At 47.9% G+C, this 19,445-nt stretch overlaps 1 protein-coding gene across 1 annotated transcript in view; it reads right to left on the bottom strand.

The window, feature by feature from the left end:
• The window catches only part of LOC126106477 (mannose-binding protein C-like), a 98,603-nt gene that overhangs the window by 59,280 nt on the left and 19,878 nt on the right, over positions 1-19,445 (bottom strand). The gene's annotated exons all lie outside the window — the stretch shown is intronic.

The following is a 19,445-nucleotide window of genomic DNA, read 5'->3' as shown; positions in this document are numbered from 1 at the left end:
GCGAGCGAAATGTAACCGAACATATAAATATATATTTTAAAAGTCATTACAGCCATAGTTATAAGTGTACACATCTAAAATTTTCCATGTCAAAGAAAGAAGACCCGTATTTCGACGGAAAACTACACTGAACAACCAAAGAAACTGGTACACCTGCCTAATATCGTGTACGGCCCCTGCGGAAGCGCCGCAAACTTGTCCTGGCGTGGACTCGACTAATGTGTAAAGTAGGAGGGACCTGACACCGTGAACTCTGCAGGGCTGTCCATAAATCCGCAAGAGTACCAGGGGCTGCAGACCTCTTCTGAACAGCACGTTGCAAGGAGTTCCAGATATGCCAAATAATGCTCATGTCTGGGGAGTCTGGTGGCCAGCGTAAGTGTTTAAACTCAGAAGAGTGCTCCTGGAGACACTCTGTAGCAATTCTGCAGGTGTGGGGTGTCGCATTGACATGCTGGAATTGCCCAAGTCCGTCGCAATGCACAATTGACATGAATGGATGCAGGTGATCAGACAGGATGCTTACATACCGGGTGATCAAAAAGTTAGTATAAATTTGAAAACTCACTAAATCACGGAATAATGTAGATAGAGAGGTACAAATTGACACACATGCTTTGAATGACATGGGGTTTTATTAGAACCAAAAAAATACAAAAGTTCAAAAAATGTCCGACAGATGGCGCTTCATCTGATCAGAAAAGCAATAATTAGCATAACAAAGTACGACAAAGCAAAGATGATGGTCTTTACAGGCAATGCTCAATATGTCCACCATCATTCCTCAACAATAGCTGTAGTCGAGGAATAATGTTGTGAACAGCACTGTAAAGCATGTCCGGAGTTATGGTGAGGCATTGGTGTCGGATGTTGTCTTTCAGCATCCCTAGAGATGTCGGTCGATCACGATACACTTGCGACTTCAGGTAACCCCAAAGCCAATAATCGCACGGACTGAGGTCTGGGGACCTGGGAGGCCAAGCATGACGAAAGTGGCGGCTGAGCACACGATCATCACCAAACGACGCGCGCAAGAGATCTTTCACGCGTCTAGCAATACGGGGTGGAGCGCCATCCTGCATAAACATCCTACGTTCCAGCAGGTGTTTATCAGCCAGGCTGGGGATGATGCGTTTCTGTAACATATCTGAGTACCTGTCATCCGTCACGGTAGCAGTTTTGCTGTCCAGCGCCATCCGTCGGACATTTTGTGAAGTTTGTGTTTTTTGTTCTAATAATACCCCATGTCATTCCAAGCATGTGTGTCAATTTTTACCTCTCTATCTACATTATTCTGTGGCTTATTAGGTTTTCAAATCTATACTGTCTTTTTCTATGCTTTATAGATCTAGAAAAGGCATATGACCGGGTTCCTAGGAGGAAGTTATTGTCTGTTCTACAAGATTATGGAATAGGAGGCAAACTTTTGCAAGCAATTAAAGGTCTTTACATGGATAGTCAGGCAGCAGTTAGAGTTGACGGTAAATTGAGTTCATGGTTCAGAGTAGTTTCAGGGGTAAGACAAGGCTGCAACCTGTCTCCACTGTTGTTCATATTATTTATGGATCATATGTTGAAAACAATAGACTGGTTGGGTGAGATTAAGATATGTGAACACAAAATAAGCAGTCTTGCATATGCGGATGACTTAGTTGTGATGGCAGATTCGATTGAAAGTTTGCAAAGTAATATTTCAGAGCTAGATCAGAAATGTAAGGACTATGGTATGAAGATTAGCATCTCTAAAACGAAAGTAATGTCAGTGGGAAAGAAATATAAACGGATTGAGTGCCAAATAGGAGGAACAAAGTTAGAACAGGTGGACGGTTTCAAGTACTTAGGATGCATATTCTCACAGGATGGCAACATAGTGAAAGAACTGGAAGCGAGGTGTAGCAAAGCTAATGCAGTGAGCGCTCAGCTACGATCTACTCTCTTCTGCAAGAAGGAAGTCAGTACCAAGACTAAGTTATCTGTGCACCGTTCAATCTTTCGACCAACTTTGTTGTATGGGAGCGAAAGCTGGGTGGACTCAGGTTACCTTATCAATAAGGTTGAGGTTACGGATATGAAAGTAGCTAGGATGATTACAGGTACTAGTAGATGGGAACAATGGCAGGAGGTTGTTCACAATGAGGAAATCAAAGAAAAACTGCGAATGAACTCTATAGATGTAGCAGTCAGGGCGAACAGGCTTAGATGGTGGGGTCATGTTACACGCATGGGAGAAGCAAGGTTACCCAAGAGCCTCACGGATTCAGCAGTAGAGGGTAGGAGGAGTCGGGGCAGACCGAGGAGAAGGTACCTGGATTCGGTTAAGAATGATTTTAAAGTAATAGGTTTAACATCAGAAGAGGCACCAATGTTAGCACTGAATAGGAGATCATGGAGGAACTGTATAAGGGGGGCTATGCTCCAGACTGAACGCTGAAAGGCATAATCAGTCTTAAATGATGATGATGATACTGTCTTTTTGATCACCCGGTACGTGTCAACTGTCAGAGTCGTGCCTAGACGTATCCGGGGTCCCACGTCACTCCAGCTGCACACGCCCCACACCACTGCAGAGCCTCCACCACCCTGAGCAGTCCCCTGCTGGCACGCAGCGTACATGGATTCGTGACGTCGTCTCCATACCAGTACACGTCTATCCGCTCGATACAATCTGCAACGAGACTCGTCAGACCAGGCAACACGTTTTCAGTCACCAACAGGCCAAAGTCGCTGTTGACGGGCTCAGGCGAGGCGTAAAGCTTTGCATCGTGCAGTCATCAAAGATGCACCAGTGAACCTTCGGCTCCGAAAGCCCATATCGATGATGTTTCGTTCAGAGGTTCACACGCAGACACTTGTTGATGGCCCAACATTGAAATCTGTAGCATTCTTCGGAAAGGTTGCACTTTGTCACGTTGAACGATTCTCTTCAGTCGTCGTTGGTCCCGTCCTCGCAGCATCTTCATTTGGCCGCAGCGATCTCGGAGATCAGATGTTTTGCCAGATTCCTGATATTCACGGTACACTCGTGAAATGGTCGTACGGGAAAATCCCCACCTCATGCTGTGTGCCATCGCTCGTGCGCCGACTATAACACCACGTTCAAACGCACTTAAATCTTGAAAACTTGCCGTTGCAGCAGCAGCGCCAGGCACTTGTCTTATATAGGCGTTGCCCACCGCAACGACGTATTCCGCTTGTTTGCATATCTCTGTATGCATATACCAGTTTCTTTGGCGCTTCAGTGTATAATAAAAGACGCAAGGTTAATATTTTGCAGAAATTTGAACATTTAATTTATTTAATTTTTTTGTAAAAAAGCCATAACTCAAATTCGAATCATGTAATGAAGTTGAAAATGTTAATTAGCTAGCTATTTAGTTACATGTTACATGAATTATTTTGCACGATAAAACGAGTCATTTTACACTCACAGCGCAAGTTAATTTGCAGATAGGGCTACATTCTGAACATTTCACAGAGATTTTTCCCTACCTACCATGTGAGCCGAGCCGGCTTTCGTGCTGGCTCTTCTCCTCCAGACGTGGTACCCTTTCGGCGCTTGTGGTGCACTCTCGAGGAGGCGCGCACGAGAAAGGAGCGAACATGGCGAGTGAGAGGCAGTTATTAATGGCGTTTTGTTGACAGTGAACACGAGATGCAATTTTGGCGGCGATACTGTCGATATGAAAACGGCTATTCGGCTCGGCACCGGCCGTATTGGGCGCCTTTTGGGATGGACTGCGTAGCGAAGAAGTTTGGTGGTCGTTAGCCGATAATATGTTGTTGCGGGCCCTAGCACATAACCTAAGTTTCCGATGCCGTTGGACCCGAACTTCAACTGACGTAGTAAGGTGATAGCGATGTATTTACGTTATTCGTTGGAGACACATTTACCGACTTCCGTGTTGTAAATGTGATGAGCCTGAGACACATTGCTGGTTGATTCTCAATCACGAAACTCAGTACATAATTTACACTGTGTTATTAAACGTATCCGGACACACGGCTGAAAATGACTTACAAGTTCGTGACGCCCTCCATCGGCAATGCTGGAATTCAATATGGTGTTGGCCCACCCTTAGCCTTGATGACAGCTTCCACTCTCGCAGGCATACGTTCAATCAGGTGCTGGAAGGTTTCTTGGGGAATGGCAGCCAGTGCTGCACTGAGGAGAGGTATTGATGCCGGTCGGTGAGGCCTGGCACGAAGTTCCAAAACATCCCGAAGGTGATCTGTAGGATTCAGGTCAGGACTCTGTGCAGGCCAGTCCACTACAGGGATATTATTCTCGTGTAACCACTCCGCCACAAGCCGTGCTCGATCGCGTTGAAAGATGCAGTCGCCATCCCCGAATTGCTCTTCAACAGTGGGAAGCAAGAAGGTGCTCAAAACATCAATTTACGCTTGTGCTGTGATAGTGCCACGGGCAACAACAAAGGGTGCAAGCCCCCTCCATGAAAAACACAACCACCATAACTGCACCGACTCCCAATTTTACTGTTGGCACTACACACTCTGGCAGATGACGTTCACCGAGCATTCGCCATAGCCACACCCTTCCATCAGATCGCCACATTGTGTACCCTGACTCGTCACTCCACACAACGTTTCTCCACTGTTCAATCGTCCAACGTTTACGCTCCTTACGCCAAGCCAGGCGTCATTTGGCATTTACCGGCGTGATGTGTAGCTTGTGAGTATCTGCTCGACCATAAAAAGAAGTTTTCTCACCTCCCGCGTAACTGTCATAGTAGTTGCAGTGGATCCTGATGCAGTTTGGAATTCATGTGTGATTGTCTGGATAGATGTCTGCCTATTACACATTACGACCCTCTTCAACTGTCGGCGGTGTCTGTCAGTCAACAGACGAGGTCGGCCCGTATGCTTTTGTGCTGAGCGTGTCCCTTCATGTTTCCACTTCACTACAACATCGGAAATAGCGAACCTAGGGATGTTTAGGAGTGTGTAAATCTCGCGTACAGACGTATGGCGCAAGTGACACCCAATCACCTGACCACGTTCGATGTGCACGAGTTCCGCAGAGCGTCCCATTCTGCTGTCTCACGATGTCTAATGACTACTGAAGTCGCTGATGTGGAGTACCTGGCAGCAGGTGTCATGTACTAATGCACTTAATGTGAAAAACGTATGTTTTTGGGGGTGTCCGGATACTTTTGATCACATAGTGTATCTCGTGGTTCGCCGCTACGACACTTGTTGTGCCGTTCTGACTGTTGGCATCTGATTTCGTCGATATCCTGGTTTACCATTTAATACTTGGGGCCTACTGAGTACTATTTCTTAATCTTGGTGTAGAGAGTGTTACAGAAAGCTCTGTGTATCATTGAACAGACCGATGTTCCAATGTATGACAATTCCGTCAGTGCTTTCTGCGGTATCTTGAATGTTTCCGTTCATCAAGGACGTGTAAATATTGTAAGACTAATTTATCATCTTAGACCTTTCCTTGAAGGAATCCTATGTTAGTGCGATTTGATTTACTTGTGAGCCGTGGTAAAATTTGCTGTTTTGAAGAGCGTGCCGCAGCTCGTAGTGTGAAGCAGTCGCCCTCCGTTTCTGGCGGTGGCGCCGCTGTGGCAATCGCAGCTTTGGTGTCTCCCCCTGGTGGGAAACGGGAAAAGTTGCCTGTTCACGGGCATTTGAGGGGCGCTATGAGCGCGGCAGTCGGTCAGTCTGTCAGTCTCGGGGAGAGTCTGGTCAGTTGGTCAGCCGGGTCAGTGTGGGGCAGTCAGTGTCCGTCTGCCGTCCGGAGTGCTGGTACGTGTTAGGCCGTCAGTCTGCTCGAGTCTGTTCTGGCAACGGTCATTGGCGGTTGGATCGATCGGTTGGTCGGTGGCGCACTGAGACACAAGATGACTTGTCCGCCTGGAGCGTCGGCGCATGTGAGGTCGCCACGTGAGTCCAGTGGGCCGCGCCGTATAGCGAGGGGTAGTGGCTTCGCGGCCGGCACGAGAGCAACAGGAGTCAACCTACGACAGCGGGCTGGCCCGTGCGAGATGCGACGCCGTGAGACGGGAGATCGGCGCGCCTTCCTGCGTCCGTTGAAGCGGCTGGCAGCGGACGGTTCGGGAGAGCGTTTTGGGGGTGCTGCGCCAGGTCTTTGCCAGACATCGCAGTTTATTAGAAGTTAAGTGATTTGTGATATGTTCATTCATTTACTTGTTAAATTCGACTTGTTTTCTTGGTCAGTCTCTCGTCCGCATTTGTTAGGCACTTAGTGTCTGTCTGTCTGTCGGTCTGCCGTACTTTTAATAGCTGCATCTGTCATGTTTGTAGGATTCGGTGTTAACGAATGTATTGCTTAAGGTGTAAAGGCCGAATTCCTGAAATGTTTTTATCTTGCCTATCATCTTGAAAGGCTGTATATGTGTAATGTAGAGCATGTCTGTACATTTTATGTAAGACTGCATTTCATGGGTTTTATTTAAATGGTCATTTTAGTATATAAAGTTGCCAACCTTGCACCGTAAGAGTTCTTTTAAAAACAAGTTGCACTTTCGGTGGCAAATAATTTTTTAATGTGTTTTGTACCATTTCCATCCCTCCTACGGGGTGCATAGTTTGTGTTTGTGTGAGTTGTTAAAATTTTTAGTTTAAAGTAATCTGGTGTGTTGCAGATTTGCACCAGTGTAGTCCTTCAGAGGTTGTGAGCAGTCGTGACTAAGGCCGTGTTAAAAGGGAGCGGCAAGCTTCTCAGCCCGAAAGCATATATATATATATATATATATATATATATATATATGTCTGCCTCTGAATACATTGTAACTTGATATTTAGAGGCTGCTTTCTGATTATAATTTTAAATCTGTTCCAAAAAAAAGGGCTTTTAGGAATAAAATTCCCATTTATTAAAAACAATTTTAATTTGTTTTAATCAGTTACCCACTGGTAACTACTTCCACGCTCACATAGTGTGATTAAATGTGTTAACTTTCTTGATGAATCGCTAGTAAATAAAGTAAATTCTCTAAGAAAAGATTTTGAAAGTAAAGTCACGGTTCAGCTTGTTTAAAATATCTGGGGGTTTGAATGTGATTTGGTTACTGCTTGGAAGCAGTGACAATTTGTTTAACGTACTAATTTGATACTGTTTCATATAATAGTATTCTAAGTGCACTGCCTTTTGTTTATTGGCATAGGATTATTTATTTAAGGAGTTTAAGTTGTAACATGTTCGTTGTGTACCGGGATGCGCGATTTATTGGATCATAATTTCTTACTATTTGTTACATCTCTGGGCCTGGGTTGTGGGTTTGACCTGCGCCTTCGGTCTGTCGAGTAGATTCCAACGTTCCGTTTATGCTCCACGTACACCCTGTAGCAGTTGCGTGTTTCGAAGTTAATACCGTTTGATGTGAAACAAATACAGTCTGAGACTTGTCTACCTCGCACTATTGGTCGGGCCGACAATCGGTGTTGACAACTGGCCGTCGACGGCGCTGCCTGCCATGTACGGCGTGCCCGTCTGTCTGTGCTTGGCTCCTGGAGCTCACATATACTTACAAGACAAGTGTCGTTTACTGGTCCGAGATTCACAAACTTAAATGGAATTTCTGTATATGTAATTATTGTCTGTCCTTTTCAGGCCTTTGAGCTGTGCATGGCTCGTCTTCATGCCATTTATTGTTTGTCATTACGGGACCGTCGCCTCGTTTTCTTATTCCATTTACTGGCGTCACTAACTTCCTGCCTTACTTGTCCGTGAGCGGCAGCAGCAGCGCGTATCGATAAGTGCATTGCCGTACCATCTCTGGAGCGACCGATAGCATTTCCGGGTGGTCGTGTGTCTGGCAGTCAGTTCGGGACGCACCAGCAGTGCACTCAGGGACTGAGGCGCGGACAGCCAGTGCTCGCCGACCGCTGGCGACACACGTGAACTGTCCCACCGAGGGAGATTGGAGCGGGACAGCAGTTGGTTGGTCGCCTCATCGGCCGACGTATACACTCCTGGAAATTGAAATAAGAACACCGTGAATTCATTGTCCCAGGAAGGGCAAACTTTATTGACACATTCCTGGGGTCAGATACATCACATGATCACACTGACAGAACCACAGGCACATAGACACAGGCAACAGAGCATGCACAATGTCGGCACTAGTACAGTGTATATCCACCTTTCGCAGCAATGCAGGCTGCTATTCTCCCATGGAGACGATCGTAGAGATGCTGGATGTAGTCCTGTGGAACGCCTTGCCATGCCATTTCCACCTGGCGCCTCAGTTGGACCAGCGTTCGTGCTGGACGTGCAGACCGCGTGAGACGACGCTTCATCCAGTCCCAAACATGCTCAATGGGGGACAGATCCGGAGATCTTGCTGGCCAGGGTAGTTGACTTACACCTTCTAGAGCACGTTGGGTGGCACGGGATACATGCGGACGTGCACTGTCCTGTTGGAACAGCAAGTTCCCTTGCCGGTCTAGGAATGGTAGAACGATGGGTTCGATGACGGTTTGGATGTACCGTGCACTATTCAGTGTCCCCTCGACGATCACCAGTGGTGTACGGCCAGTGTAGGAGATCGCTCCCCACACCATTATGCCGGGTGTTGGCCCTGTGTGCCTCGGTCGTATGCAGTCCTGATTGTGGCGCTCACCTGCACGGCGCCAAACACGCATACGACCATCATTGGCACCAAGGCAGAAGCGACTCTCATCGCTGAAGACGACACGTCTCCATTCGTCCCTCCATTCACGCCTGTCGCGACACCACTGGAGGCGGGCTGCACGATGTTGGGGCGTGAGCGGAAGACGGCCTAACGGTGTGCGGGACCGTAGCCCAGCTTCATGGAGACGGTTGCGAATGGTCCTCGCCGATACCCCAGGAGCAACAGTGTCCCTAATTTGCTGGGAAGTGGCGGTGCGGTCCCCTACGGCACTGCGTAGGATCCTACGGTCTCGGCGTGCATCCGTGCGTCGCTGCGGTCCGGTCCCAGGTCGACGGGCACGTGCACCTTCCGCCGACCACTGGCGACAACATCGATGTACTGTGGAGACTTCACGCCCCACGTGTTGAGCAATTCGGCGGTACGTCCACCCGGCCTCCCGCATGCCCACTATACGCCCTCGCTCAAAGTCCGTCAACTGCACATACGGTTCACGTCCACGCTGTCGCGGCATGCTACCAGTGTTGAAGACTGCGATGGAGCTCCGTATGCCACGGCAAACTGGCTGACACTGACGGCGGCGGTGCACAAATGCTGCGCAGCTAGCGCCATTCGACGGCCAACACCGCGGTTCCTGGTGTGTCCGCTGTGCCGTGCGTGTGATCATTGCTTGTACAGCCCTCTCGCAGTGTCCGGAGCAAGTATGGTGGGTCTGACACACCGGTGTCAATGTGTTCTTTTTTCCATTTCCAGGAGTGTATTTGGTCCTTTCACCGTTTCCGGGCCTGGGCAGTCGGTCGGTTGGCGTGGAGTAGCGAGGAAGTCTCCGTCGCGCGTACTGTGGCCGGGGCCGCTGGAGGCGTGCACGCGCGGTTGGAGTGTGAGGCGCTGCTTGCGAGTGCCGCGGAGTTCGTCGCCCACCGATCTTCGACATGAAATGTGAGTCCCCACTTAACTTACTATCGAGCCTCAACTGCTTGTTTCTCCGTTTGAGCCTGGTTGTCGCTTTTGGAACATCCCCGTGAGCAACAATGTGTGTGTATTCAAGTCGGCGAAGATTACATCTGTCTTCCTGTGGAGTTTAACCTAACCTAATTTACTCCCCGTTATTGAAGTTGACCAGCGGTATTTTCTGCCTTGTGGCCGTTGACGTTCCGGTTACCTGCCCTCGTCGTTGACGTAATTTTCGGCAGTGTGTCTTCCTCTGCGTGTTGTTGCTGTCCAGAGCTGCGTCTAGGATGACAGCTGAGATGTTGTTGGTGGTTGCGGGCGCCAATATTCTGTGTGTCGTTGTATTGAAATCTTTTGGTTGTTTTGCCGGTTGAATGGAGCGGAACTGGTCTTGTTGATGGGTCTGTCGGCTGTCTGTCGGTTGGGTTGCCTTCAGATTAAGAAGTCGCTGGACAGGCTGCCGGTCTCACCTGAACGGGCGTCAGTGTTACAATCCCGGGCCGACCCTTGGAAACGTCTGAGCGCCGTTCCTTGTGTGTTACGTAGTAATTTTCCTGTTTGGGTTAGCTATTTGGATGATGTGTGGCCTTCGGCCGAGTATCAATATCTCTTAAAATTAATGTTCTTGTCTTGAGATTCCTATTCTTTTACATGGGGCCTTCAGCCGAATTTTACATGGTATGTTTTAAGATACCTTTTGATTGTAACTCTTCTTACTGCTTAATATGCGGCCTCCAGCCAAGTTCCATTAAAATTAAATTGCTAAGGCCTTCAGCCTGTTTAGATTGAAGATTTAGAAAATATTTTTGTATTTCAAATTCTTGCTTAGGCCTTGTTTTTTGGATTTTGAGTGTGGCCTTCAGCCGATCTAAAGTTAATCGAGGGAGGTCGATTAAAGTTTTGAGTGTTTTGCATCTTTGTTGTAATATTGTGTGTTGATAAATAAAGTTTGTATGTTGAGTGCAACTGCCAAACTTATTTTGGCCCATTTCCACAACCTAATCCGCTCTGTCCTTCTAGCCCAGGAATTTCAGCGTTAGCTGTGTTTCACATGAAAGATTTGCATGTCTAAAGTTGCTTATTTATTGAGTCACGGATGCATTTACCAATCTAGTCCTCGAGCTACTTAACACTGGAACCATTTCATTGTAATCAGGTTACTACAATCCCATGAAATTTGCATTAACGTAAATTGGCTTCTGCAGTTAACTTAAAACGAAGGTGGTTTTCACAATGACCCCTGTGGCTCACCTGGTATTGTTGAACAATTGAAATTGTGTGAGGAATAGACCTGTGGTTCAAATCTCACTATGATCTCTTTCGCCGCTTTATTTTTACATTTAATTGGAATACTTACTTCATTTAAATATAAAATTCATCAAATATCTCATAATTAACACAAATTTACACATTCATTTTATGAAAAATGCACATCTTCTCGCTTCTACTTACATAAAATACGCAGATTTCCAGTTTCCATTACAAACTCTTCATAACCGATATTTTGTAAACGATGTTATTCTATGCCCAGTGTTTCAAAAATAATTTTAATAGTATTTCCATATTTCTTTTTTTTCTGATTACTTGATAATTTTGTGTGATTTGCACTTGACATACCGGGTGATCCAAAGGTCAGTATAAATTTGAAAACTGAATAAATCACGGAATAATGTAGATAGAGGTACAAATTGACACACATGCTTGGAATGACATGGGGTTTTATTAGAACCAAAAAATACAAAAGTTCGAAAAATGTTGGACAGATGGCGCTTCATCTGATCAGAATAGCAATAACTAACATAACCAAGTAAGACAAAGCAAAGATGGTGTTCTTTACAGGAAATGCTCAATATGCCCACCAACATTCCTCAACAATAGCTGTAGACGAGGAATAATGTTGTGAACAGCACTGTAAAGCATGTCCGGAGTTATGGTGAGGCATTGGTGTCGGATGTTGTCTTTCAGCATCCATAGAGATGTCGGTCGACCACGATACACTTGCGACTTCAGGTAACCCCAAATCCAATAATCGCACGGACTGAGGTCTGGGGACCTGGGAGGCCAAACATGACGAAAGTGGCGGCTGAGCACACGATCATCACCAACTGACGCGTGCAGGAGATCTTCCACGTGTCTAGCAATATGGGGAGGAACTCCATCCTGCATAAACATCGTACGTTCCAGCAGGTGTTTATCAGCCAGGCTGGGGATGATGCGATTCTGTAACATATCGGCGTACCTCTCACCCGTCACTGTAGCAGTTACAAAACCAGAATCACGCATTTCTTCGAAGAAAAAAGGCCCGATAATGGTAGATGTGGTAAATCCAACCCATACCGTGACTTTCTCGTCGTGCAATGGAGTTTCCACGACAGTTCTAGGATTTTCGGTAGCCCAAATTCTGCAGTTGTGGGCGTTGACAGACCCACGGAGCGTGAAATGAGCTTCGTCGGTCCACAACACGTTACTCAACCAATCGTTATCTTCCGCCATCTTTTGAAACGCCCACACCGCAAATTCCCTCCGCTTCACTAAATCGCCAGGTAACAGTTCATGATGCCGATGGATTTTGTACGGATAGCATTGGAGGGTACGCCTAAGTGCCAACAAAACAGTAGTGTATGGAATGCCGGTGCGACGTGCGACTGCACGAGCGCTGACTTCCCCATGCTTAGACGAACCCGCTGCAGTCTCCATTTCTTCCTGAACTGTCTCAGCAGCGTTACGCCTTGTGCTCGGTCGGCCACTACGGCGTCTATCGTCTAAACAACCCGTGGCTTCGAACTTCGAAATCATTCTCGCCACAGCTGCATTTGTCAACGGACCTTCACCCGTTCGAGTCACCTTCCTATGGCGATAGGATCGTAACGCTGAACTAGCACATTCCCCATTCTAATAATACAGCTTCACTAAAAGCGCCTTTTCAAGTAACGTCAACATGCTGCGACTGCTGGAGCATCCGATTCTCTCTCATTACAGTTCCTTTTATACACGATTGTCATGCGCAGTCACTGAAGTTTTGCTGTCCAGCGCCATCTGTCGGACATTTTCTGAACTTTGTTTTTTTTTTGTTCTAATAAAACCCCATGTCATTCCAAGCATGTGCGTCAATTTTTACCTCTCTATCTACATTATTCCGTGGTTTGAGTTTTCAAATTTATACTGACTTTTTGATCACCTGGTGCATGTGGAATTCAAAGATGTCCTCTCCCGGATGATTAATGATGTAGCTCCTGTACTGTCCCATTAACCAATGAATGATATTGATTTTTTTTAATTATGGCAAAGCATCGAACCTGGTGGTACAAAAATGTTTGCTGAAGGTCTTGTAAGGAGAGCTAGCTCATCTCTGAGACATTTATAGTTTTGTATATTGCCAGTACATGTAAATATATCCACAAGATTAACATTTCTGACTCAGGTTCGTCTGGCTAGTCCCGACTGCATTCAGTCTTTCATTTGTGCTGACAGTATTGTTTACAACTTTATACCGTGCTGCAAGTCAGTGGTCGTGGGGCTGGTTCTCATTGCTCACTAGTGGGTGTTCTAGCTTTCGTTGTGGGCAAGAGGTGGCGAGAGTTTTAAAATTATTTTCAGTCTGATTTCAAGAAATTTCGACGTAAAGTAGTTAGTAAGTATTTATTGTTCTGTGGCTTAACTTGCTGTTACTCTACTTTATAACTTAAGTTGTTTCTGAGGTTTATAAATCACCATTACCGGGTGACTGGTGGATGGTTAGAAAAGTTTGCTGCTAACAGAGATACAGAAGTGGGCGGTAAGTAAAAAACCGTTGACTGCTCCTGCTGTAAGTATTCTGTTGGACAGAATCGTTTTAATTTTAGTGAGTTATAGTTACTTGTAAACCTTCGCAGTAAATTTTGTCGAGAATTTTTTAGAGATGCATAGAATCGCTTCGTGGGACTGATATTTAAGCTCTGATCTTCACGTACCACGAATATAAAAAATTATGGAACACTGATTGCCGAGTCTTCTGGCAAGATATAGAACACCAAGAGGAAGACGGAGACCCAGGCGAAATCTGACATGCAGCAGAGATGGCATGCTTGGGACAGCATCGAAAATGGAGAGATGTTTAAGGACCGTAATTGGTGGAGATGTGTCGTTTGTTGACCCATTGAATAATGTTTAACGACGTATTATGATGCCATCATAACGTCTTCCTTGTTAAAAGCCTACGAACTCTTCATGCGGTTGCGAGTAAACAAAAGCCTTCGTTCTTCGTAGCTGCACGCTTGTCTTAAACTCGCCCGTGCAGCTCGACTGGTTATATATGCAGCGTTGCTGCTTCCCATTGGTAGAGGCGAGGTCGGTTTTCCTTATGTTAGAACGCATCCACTTATGTACCTGGTGACATCAACCCCGACTCGCTGCTTTTTCCGCGTGCGGCGCGGCTGCTGGGTTATTCCCCCGTTTGGAGCAATTCCCATGTCGGGTACAGCAGTAAGCTAAGCCCCCACCACAAATCTCGTCTTCTGCTTCACGCCTCGCCACTCTCGGAGAGCTTTTGCTGTGCGTGCACTATACTGCCAACGAAACTGTCGCCACAAATGGTATAGTCTGAAATCTTTACGGATACATTTTTTGTAACTAATTGTGATGATCTGCTGTGCTGGCCGATAATAATTCTAAAAATGCACTTACGATGGTCTGTGGCTTTTACTTGGCGGCACCAAAGTTATGTTTCGAGGAAAGAATCCATACACGAGGCCTGTTCAAAAAATTCCGATCCTTTGTTCATAAAATTTTTCTACGCTTACCTTTCACTTATTGTGCATGGTCTCCTTCGAAACACTCTCCTCCACAATGTATACGTCACCCCCAACGCCGTTTCCTTCTCACATTTTCTCGCAGGAGTCGCAACACTTCCCGATAGTACCATCGATTAACGGTTTGCTCTTGTCACAAATTCATGATGAATGATCCTTCAGAGTCAAAGAAAACTGTCAGCATGGCTGTGACATTTAACCTGGCGTCCCATTGTGAACATTTAACCTTGGTCCCAACGTCATCTCTGTATGTCCACGTCTCATCACCAGTTACGATTCTCTTAAGGAACAACTCGTTCTCATTTGCGAGATCCAAAAGCACTTCACAGATTGCGAGACGAAAGTCTTTTTCGTTTTGACTCATGAGCTGTGGGACGAATATGACGACGTACACTTTATTGACATGAGCGTCGTCGATGGTAGATTTCGACCAGCATTCTGAACGAGAGTCATCTTTAATTTCCGACCGGCAATTTTTCAACCCTGTGAACCATTCGTAACGGCTGAAGCACTCATCTCTGAAAGCTTCATAAATCATTTGGCGTGTCTGTGTATAAAATTTTCTTGAGTTTCACGCAAATTTTAATTCAAACGCGTCGCTCCTCTAACTCGACCACCTCGAAATTTGCAAACTGTGGGACACAACAAAAAAATGGTTCAAGTGGCTCTAAGCACTAGAATTCTGGAAACATACCCCAGGCATTAGGTAAGCCATGTCTCCGCAATATCCTTTCTTTCAGGAGTGCTAGTTCTGCACGGTTCGCAGGAGAGCTTCTGTAAAGTTTGGAAGGTAGGAGACGAGGTACTGGCAGAAGTAAAGCAGTGAGGACAGGGCGTGAGTCGTGCTTGGGTAGCTCAGTTGATAGAGTACTTGCCCGCGAAAGGCAAAGGTCCCGAGTTCGAGTCTCGTCCCGGCACACAGTTTTAATCTGCCAGGAAGTTTCATATCGGCTCTAAGCACTATCGGACTTAAATCTGAGGTCATCAGTCCACTAGACTTAGAACTACTTAAACCTAACTTAAGGACATCACACACATCCATGCCCGAGGCAGAATTCGAACCTGCGACCGTAACAGCAGCGCGGTCCCGGACTGAAGCGCCTAGAACCGCTCGGCCACAGTGTCTGGCTGGGACACAAAGTTCTACTCAATACACCACTGAACAATAACTAATCGACATGCAACAATGTAACTTCCGGCAGACACACATTAAACGCAGGCGTGTGCAGGGATGCCAACCGCATTTCGCTCCAACACACCACTGGCGCGAAATTATGAATGTTCCGGAATCTTTTGGACAGACCTCGAAAATAGCACTAGCGGGATACTGAACACTGCCGAACACAATTAAAAGATCACTTTTTGAAAGCTCCCAATCAGACGTATAGGTTTGAAATTTGGCTGGAAGGTGTCTACAGCCTTCTTCCTCCCCCTGCGGGTCCGGGGATTAGAATAGGCCCGAGGTATTCCTGCCTGTCGTAAGAGGCGACTAAAAGGAGTCCATCCACCTCATGGGGGTAGTTAGCGCCTGCGTCCGGAGACGGACGGTTCCACGACCTATAATTGTGGTCTTTCTGGTTTTCACTTCTCGTTTCTTCCTTCCTTTTGTTGGTTCCTTTCTTTGCTCTTCTCCACCTCACTGTCTTCCTTACTCTTTCCCTTGACTTCTCCTTGCCTTCTCATTGCCTTTTTCTCCTTGCCTTCTCATTGCCTTTTTCTCCTTGCCTTCTCATTGCCTTCTTCTCCTTCTCCTTGCCTTCTTGTCATTGCCTTCTTCTCCTTGCTTTCACATTGCCTTCTTCTCCTTGCCTTCTCTGGTCTCCGCCTCGGCGTTTGAGACAGTCTGTCCTCTTTCTCCCTCTCTCTCTTCTTTTTCCTCTTCTTCCTTCCTCCCTGTGCGTGCCTGAAGGCCGACCCACGCGTTCGCACGCGTAGCTGGTGACGGGGTAACGCGTAAGTCCCCGCCCTGGGTAGACATGTAAGGCACGCGCGTACCCCCTGGTAAAGGCCAGGCCCGGGGAGGGGTGATTGCCTGAGCTGATACCTTCTGACCATGCCGATTGGTCCCTCCGTCTGTTTCTCGGGAGGTGTGACCTGAGGTGTAAACATTCACCTAAGGCGGGAGTGCCCTCTGAGAGGGTCCCCACAAGGAAGGAGCGCGCCATCGGAGACGCTGGCAATCATGGGGGATTCCTCCGCAATGGATTCTACTCCATCGCTTTCGACTTCTGCCCAAAAACGGAAACGTGACCAGCCACCAGTGACAAAAGTACTACCGCCTGCCCCACAGTTCCTCGTCGTTTCTCGATCTGAGGACGGAAAGGATTTTTCCTCTGTCAACCCTTTCGTTATCCAGAAGGGCGTAGATGCCATAGCCGGATCTGTCAAATCTTGTACCAGGTTGCGTAACGGTACCTTATTACTAGAAACTGAGAGTGCCTTTCAGGCACAAAAACTGCTTCGGGCCACACTCCTGTACACGTTCCCTGTCCGGGTGGAGGCCCACCGAACTTTGAATTCGTCTCGTGGTGTGGTCTATACTAGCTCCCTCGACGGATTGACTGACGAGGAGATTCAATCTTTCCTCGCTGAGCAGGGCGTGACGGCTGTCCATAGGGTCATGAAAAAGGTCAACAATGACCTTGTACCGACCCGGACACTTTTCTTGACCTTCGATAGTGTTAAGCTGCCATCGCGCATCAAGGCGGGCTACGAGGTTATTTCTGTTCGCCCCTATGTCCCGACACCTACGCGCTGCTACCAGTGTCAGCGTTTCAATCACACTCGACAGTCTTGTTCCAATGCGGCTAAATGTGTCACTTGTGGCAGGGATGCCCATGAGGGTGACTGTCCACCTCCGTCTCCTCGTTGTGTGAACTGTCAGGGTGACCATGCCGCATCCTCCCGCGACTGTCCTGTCTATAAGGAAGAATGCTGTATCCAAGAAATTCGGGTCAAAGAGAAAGTGTCCACCTCGGCTGCTCGCAAGCTATTGGCTAGTAGGAAGCCCGCGCTGCTCCCAGCGGGGAAATACAGTACTGTCCTCGCCTCTCCTCGGACTACCAGGGAGGTAACAACCCAGACATGCGATCTGACCTTCAGCACCACGGTCGTCCGTTCGGCCAGTGCTAATATCGCGCGGTCGACGTCTCCTCTTCCTCCCATCACCCCACAGACACCAGCCCCTTCATCAGCTTCTGCTAAGACGAAGACCCCGAAGTCAGATGCACGGGCCTTCAAGAAGGAACCATCCCGTGCAGACTTCCTACGTTCCTCGACCTCCCAGCCTTCGACCGGTACTTCCACCAAACGTCCTTCCAAAAAGGCTCATAGGAAGCACAGTTCTCCTTCTCCGCCACGGGGCGTTTCTTCTCCTGCGCCACCCAGCGGTTGCCGCCCCAGGCCGTCATCCGTTTCGCCTGGCCGCACCGCTGGTAGCCGTACATCTGGCCGTTCACCGGCGGAGGAAGCTCCCCCTCCCGGCCATCCTCCCGAGATGGCCGATGAACCTATGGACCCAATGGACGATGACTGATAGCGGCGGCGGTGCTCGCTCGAAGCCATGCCCTCAGCGGCCTTCGAGGTGACCCCTTCTTTCATCTTCCTTTTCTTACGATGGCACTTATTCACTGGAATATTCGCAGCATTCGCTCCAACCGAGAGGACTTGACGTTGCTGCTCCGCTTGCACCGTCCGCTCGTCGTAGCCCTCCAGGAAACGAAGCTACGCCCATGCGATCAAATTGCCTTGGCACACTACACCTCTGTGCGTTTTGACCTACCCCCTGTGGTAGGTGTCCCAGCTCATGGAGGGGTTATGTTGCTGGTCCGGGATGATATTTACTACGATCCCATCACGTTGCACACCGGCCTGCAGGCAGTTGCCATCCGCATTACTCTCCCCACTTTTACGTTTTCCTTTTGTACCGTTTACACTCCATCGTCATCTGCCGTTACCAGGGCAGATATGATGCAACTTATTGCTCAGCTACCTGCACCATTTTTGTTAACTGGAGACTTCAATGCCCACCATCCCCTTTGGGGCTCTCCAGCATCCTGCCCAAGGGGCTCCTTGTTAGCAGACCTTTTCAACCAGCTCAATCTTGTCTGCCTCAATACTGGCGCCCCTACTTTTCTTTCGGACACATCTCACACCTATTCCCATTTAGACCTCTCTATATGTACTCCCCAACTTGCACGCCGGTTTGAGTGGTATGCACTTGCTGATACATATTCGAGCGACCACTTCCCATGTGTTATCCATCTCCTGCAGCATACTCCCTCTCCTTGCTCCTCTAGTTGGACCATCTCCAAGGCAGACTGGGGGCTCTTCTCTTCCAGGGCGACCTTTCAGGATCAAACCTTCACAAGCTGCGATCGTCAGGTCGCACACCTCACGGAAGTCATTCTCGCTGCTGCTGAATATTCCATCCCTCACCCTACTTCTTCTCCACGTCGCGTACCGGTCCCCTGGTGGACCGCAGCATGTAGAGACGCTTTACGTGCTCGTCGACGTGCTTTACGCACCTTTAAACGCCACCCTACAGTGGCGAATTGTATTAATTATAAACGATTACGTGCTCAGTGTCGTCGTATTATTAAAGACAGCAAGAAAGCTAGCTGGGCTGCTTTCACAAGCACCTTCAACAGTTTTACTCCTTCTGTTGTCTGGGGTAGCCTGCGCCGGCTATCTGGCACTAAGGTCCACTCCCCAGTTTCTGGCTTGAAGGTCGCGAATGACGTCCTTGTGACCCCTGAGGCTGTCTCCAATGCCTTCGGCCGCTTTTTCGCAGAGGTTTCGAGCTCCGCTCATTACCACCCTGCCTTCCTCCCCCGCAAACAGGCAGAGGAGGCTAGGCCACCTGACTTCCGCTCCTCGAATTGTGAAAGTTATAATGCCCCATTCACCATGCGGGAACTCGAAAACGCACTTGGCCGATCACGGTCCTCCGCTCCAGGGCCTGATTCTATTCATATTCAGATGCTGAAGAACCTTTCTCCTGCGGGTAAAGGTTTTCTTCTTCGTACATACAATCGCATCTGGATTGCGGGACATGTTCCCGCATGCTGGCGCGAGTCTATTG

Source organism: Schistocerca cancellata, chromosome 10 (genome assembly GCF_023864275.1).
Source record: "Schistocerca cancellata isolate TAMUIC-IGC-003103 chromosome 10, iqSchCanc2.1, whole genome shotgun sequence".
In the NCBI taxonomy this organism is placed as follows: domain Eukaryota; kingdom Metazoa; phylum Arthropoda; class Insecta; order Orthoptera; family Acrididae; genus Schistocerca; species Schistocerca cancellata.
This window is presented reverse-complemented; position numbering and strand designations above follow the sequence as displayed.